We start from the raw sequence: 5,950 nt of genomic DNA on the forward strand, positions 1-5,950 counted from the left end.
AATAGCTATAACAGCAATTGGTTTTGCTCAGTAGTCAGGTTGGGGTTAATGTTTAGAAACTTTCCTAGTTCTATTTCAGTTGGACTGTTGTCAATATTCTGAGTGGTTCTCATTTGTTCAAAATATATATCTTCTACCTCTTCTTCCTCATTTTAATTTTTTATGGAAGCGACAGAAAGTGAGTTACTAATAAAACCATTAAAGATATCATCTTCTGCCTCATCCTTGAAATGTTGGGCTTTCCCCAGATTGAGGAGTGGTAGTGAAAGCTCTGATTCAGGCTAAAAATCATCCCACCATGGGTTGTATATATCCACATTTGGTTTTGGGGGGTAAAGGTTAAGGTTCTTTGTTGCGTGGCCATCCAAGATCACCATAGATCCAGATCTGCAGCCTATAAATGCATCTGCAGTGGCCAGCCAAGGTCTCCCTAAGATCTAAGGATGTACCCCCAAATTGGATTTGGGCTATAAGGTAAGAAATTCAACCGAATAGAATCACTATATCCTCTAACACCCCCTCGGGTTTAACACGGGATCTGTCTACTAATTCAAGTACAGGAGGAGTATGTCTAAGCCCCTGTAGCCCTAGGGTGGTAAAGAGGTCCTTTGTCATTACATTAATGGAAGCCCAAAGATCAATCAATGTGTTAGTTATGGGCTGATCATTAATGTAGACAGTAACCGTAAGATTTCCCGGATCATTATACTTAGTCAGAAGAGGTTGTGTGGACATTAATTCGGATAATTTCCCCATCACATGTATGGTAGCAGGGTCTTTAGGCTTCCTCCCAGGTTTCTTGATGCACAAGTCTCGCACTGTTTTAACATAAATAGGTACTTCTTTAAGGGCTTGTAGTAGAGGAATTCGTACATGCAAATTTTGCAACTCCCTAAGAAAATCATATTCAGGCTGTGAAGTCATTCCAGGCTCAGTCAATCTCTAAGGATATGGAGGGTTCTGAGTTACAGCAGTCGAGTCGGCTATTATAGGTGTATCAGCCTTTCCCGAGCTGGTTGTTACAGCAGTAACAGTCCTTCGCGGGTTGGCTGTTATAGACGTGACAGCTTCCTCTGTATCAGTTGTTATAGGTACAGCAGTTGCCTCAAAGCCTACGATATCTCCTCTGGAAGGTTCACATTCCTCCTCTATAATGATAGGGGAGTGACTTGGTTTAATTACCTTACCCGGTCGCAATTGAATTTCATTAAGCCCCATGGGGGTAATGAGGTAAGTTTGGAAGGTAGGCGAAGCTTCTATGCCTTGAGTTGCTTTACTGTTCGGGTTTGGGTTAGGTTGCACAGGTAGTTGGGGTCGCACAGGAGGTGTAGGAGCAGCAGCTTGGAAATGAGGTAACTGTAGTTGTTTCTGCATTGGTAGTTCATGTAAAGTTGTATTTTGGGCATTTCCTCTCTAGTTTTGGTTCCAAGGGTATGGTTGAGATTAAGGATATTGGATAGAGGGAGATGGAGACCACTGGTTCCAGGGTGAAGGAAACTGTTCTGAAGAAGGAGCAGGATATTACTATGGATATTGCTTAGTATTATATGCGTTGTTCCATGAATTGAAAGAGGAAAAATCTTGACACATACCTGGAGGTCGTGGTTGCCATGGCCTCCTTGGTGCGATGAAATAAGAGGACTACCTCCCCTCGCTTGACTCTCTAAGTACTGCCTTCATCCAAGGAAGCTCCGGACATTGCCCTATTGAATGTTCCAGCGTGTAAATATTGCACAAGATGATGATGTTTAATTCGCATTCCCTCAAGGGATGCTTCTTCCGGCAATTCGGACAGAACACAGCCAAAGGTGTATCAGCTTCTGCTTGTGTCTTCTTGATCTATGTTGTCATTATCTGGGCAGATAGAGTACTGAGGATGTCAGTCTTGAAATTTTCGAACAAATTCTCGATCTCTGCTACAGTTACTCCTCCTCCTGCATATTTTTGTATTTGGGCAGAGGCCTCTCGAATTGTGCTTCTCCCCTTAGACGATCCTCTAGAGAAACTTAGACAGATCTTTACGATTTCAGCGAATGGTTCCTATGATATATCCCCTTTCCCTAGTAGGTTCAAGGTGTCAAGGCATTTGTCCCTCATTCCTCTAATAAATATGGTCTTCAATATTTCATGGTCTAAATCGTTGTGTTTAGACCTCTGTAGATTATAGTGGAACCCCTCTACATAGTCTTCTAGGCTCTCATTCCCCTTCTACATCATTCTGAATACTTCCTCCCTTAAGTCTCTGGTTCTACAATAGTCTTGGTACTTTGATAAGAACATCTCCTTCATATCGCTCCATGTTCGAATAGAAGTGAAGCCCAATCCCATGAACCATCTCAAGGCTACCCCTTTTAAAGTAGCAGGAAATAATTTCAGTTTTTGAGCATCTGAGATATAGTCATAACTTCTGCATAAGACATCAAATTCAAATAAAAAGGTGTTTGGATCTTCCACAGTCATCCCTTGGAAGGATGGTAAGGATGATAGAGGAATATTTTTCATAGGAGCTTCACCTCCGATATCCCTGATTGGGAACTCAAAGGTGGTAATAGTAGCATATGTTTTAGCATTGTTGTCATTGTTATCCCCCATGGCTAATCCCTCTAACCCTTGTTGTAACAGACGTTCTTCAAACTATTCTTTTGATGGTCTTGCAGGTGTGATTGATGGCTCAAATATCCCCAGGGCTGACTGTTTAACTGCACTATCTGAATCTGGATATTGATAAACCAACAGGTGCTCTCCCGTCTCAGGTGTTTGATGTTCCCCCTCAATTTCCCCTTGTCCCTCAGTCCTAAAGTTCTGGCTACTAGCTTCCCCCTGTTGCTCCTGAATTGGATTCTTGATCTTGGGAGTGTGGGTGCTAGATTTAGATTAACATGGCCCCGAGATAGAGGAATCATAGGTTTCTGCCCTAGTTATGGGAGTGACAGCATTTTGTGGCCCTGTTTTCCTTGCATCCCTTTGAGAGCTTGATTTTTCTTTTTCTTCCTTAGAGATTAGTTCCTGAATAAATGTTTTCCTTCCCAAATCTACACTCTTCCTTTCCTTTTTACAACCTGTTTTTCCTATGACTTATTAGAGTGGCGGGGTAGTTTTGGTATTTCTATAGTTCCTACAGTTGCACACATGGACCCTATGTGTATTGATTCACACTCTAAGTGTCTTAGTCTTCAACAGTGGTGAGCTTGCCTAGGTATGTTAGAGCGATGAGCAGGTTCTTACCTCTCATCTTACCGCCCACCAACTGAAGATTTGAAGACGCGCTAAAGAAAACACCGAAATACCATGCCCTAAGTGCCCTAGTGATCACAACGGTGAGCCCGCCCAAGTATGTTAGAGCGATGTGCAGGTTCTTACCTCTCATCTTACCATCCAACAAGTGTGGACTAGGAAAACTCTATCATCAAACAAACAACTTGGCTAACTATATCGTCAACTTCCATCCCCGGCAACGGCGCCAAAATGTAGTGATGTTTTAATCAATCCTAATTGACCAAGACTACAACATTTAATTGTCAACCCAGGGTAGGTATTGCTATTTCAATGGAGTTCACATTGTTTGTGCTAATACACTACAACCAAGAATGAAAAAAATAGAAAGCGTAGTAAAAGATGTCGCTAAATCAAATTGCAAAACTCAAATCATTCTTGTAGAAATAAAAACACTCCACAAAATTGAAATCACACTTTGCAACTACCAGAGTAAGGGCGCAACACACAGTAACTAATGACTACACCAGTTGGTCATTATCATTTTGTTTAATTAAACTGGTGTAATAGCACAATATAATCTAGAACAGAAGCGGATATAATTCACAATTTGTACAGCAATAGCAGAAAACCATATGACAATAAATGAAGCAATAATGTACACTACATCTACTACTACAGTCCTTGCTAAAGAGGAGGCCCTTCCTCCCTAGCAGGGGCGCAGGAATAACACGAGATTAATTAACGAATCAGATGAAGAGCAGTAACAGCATCAGCATAGTGATTTAACATTAAAAATAATTCAAAGTTACAGAAGCAAAGTAGCAGTTCTTTTATATATGTCGTCCTTGTACATAGGAAATCGAGTTTCTTTTATAATTATTACATGCCCAAAATTAGGAATAGATCAGTCATGAGAATCTCACGATTCTCATGATGGTCAAAAATAAAAGTAGTTACAACCTATTTCTAAATACAAAAACTCTCAAATATATCAGTTAGGATTGCAACCACTTGGGTATGTTGCTTCTAAAATAAACAATTCCTAATGCCCGATAGCTATTATGTGGAATAGTACCCACAACTTTCCAGCTACGGTGCATTAGCATCCTGCAAGTAAATGGCGGTTTGGGATGTAACGGCAATCACTGGCGACAACACCCTTGGTGTAACAACAGTCCTCTGTATCAGCGCGTAGTGTAACAGCAACCTATAACAGCATTCATTGTGTAATAGCAACATGTAATAGCATGTCGGGTGTAACAGCGAACTGCTCTACCCTGCTCTGAAATTGATCAGCGATGCATGTTTACTTCATAGCCTTATTCTTACGAGAAACTCCTGAAAAGGAGAACAACTTCCAAAACTCTCCTCCAATGCTCACCCCAGTTAGCCACAAAAAGGAATAAAGTATCGCATTATTCAACAAAATATGGAAAAATAACATAACTGTGGAATAGGTTGTAAAAGTGAGAAAAAGGGTGATTAATCATATAAAGTTTCATGGGCCTGGAGGATAAGAGGATCAAAACTGGGGAAATAAGGTGTAGGAAATAGGTAAAAAGTCACACCCAACAGTAGGTTTCCCACCGGTCCTTGACATGTGGGGTGGCTTCGAGAAGTGCAAATGTAATCTTTTCCCAATTGGAAAAGTCATGAACTAAAAAATATCCTTCCAATGGATTTAACCATTTATCTACAGTGTTTGCATCTATCATGCCTTCGAATATGGGAATATCAAAGTTAACTTGTACCTTGAAAGGAGTGTCACCTCCAGAGTCATTGTTGGATGAAGATGCATCACCTGTGGGTAGCCGTCAAAGAATCTGGGCAAAGTTATCCATCATCGCATCCCTCTATCACTTGAGGGCTTCCTCGAGCAAAATTTTGAAAGGATCTCCTACCCCCTTGTCTTTCTTTTCTTTTGCCATCGAGGTCGTCAGTTTTTGCCAGGTTGATCCTCCAATGGTTCAACCAGATCGAGCCCTAACTCCTTATACCCTTACCTCGTTGGGGACATGTAAAGAAAAACATAAAAAGAGCAAACCACTCTCATACCACTAATATGAACTTAAACAAGAACACAACAACTTATAGATATAATCATAAACACAGAGATGCAGCAGAAAAACACTTCATTTCATTAATAGAAAAATATTGAACTATGCTTACAAACAAAATGGAAATAAGATAGCTCGGGCAATGGTAGCTTATCTCTGAGAAGAGATGTGGCGGCTACATACCTCTGAACTGAGTTACAATGAGGGTCAAAGGCCTTTTTATTATTTAACAACAAGAGAAAACCCTAAACAACCAAAACCCTAACCCAAGGAGATGTAAAACCAAGAGTTTATGGGCCTCGTTGGGGTTAGTTGGGCAGCCAACTTCTCGAGGTCGTAACTTGGTCATATTATGTCTATTTGATGCATATGATACCTCATTAAAAAGATCTCTTTGAGGACTAAAACTATTGATTAATTGATATTTTGCCAAAAACACGTCGTTTAGGGCCTCAAAACAACTCCAGAAGTTCACGACCCGAAAAACTGCCAAAAATAGTAAATTGTGCTACAATTAAGGAAACATATGAAACTGACTGGGGGGTCTAGGTGGAATAGGTGGGTGGCCACCAATATCCACATGGATCATAAGTGAACTTCTATAATTCAATAATTAAAACTAAATGCAAATCTACTCTAAGTAACAGAAAATAAATCCTAAATCTGTCTCGATTGAA

Source organism: Pinus tabuliformis, chromosome 3_1 (genome assembly GCF_031772625.1).
Source record: "Pinus tabuliformis cultivar Carrire ecotype Pingquan chromosome 3_1, CPIR1, whole genome shotgun sequence".
NCBI classification, from domain to species: domain Eukaryota; kingdom Viridiplantae; phylum Streptophyta; class Pinopsida; order Pinales; family Pinaceae; genus Pinus; species Pinus tabuliformis.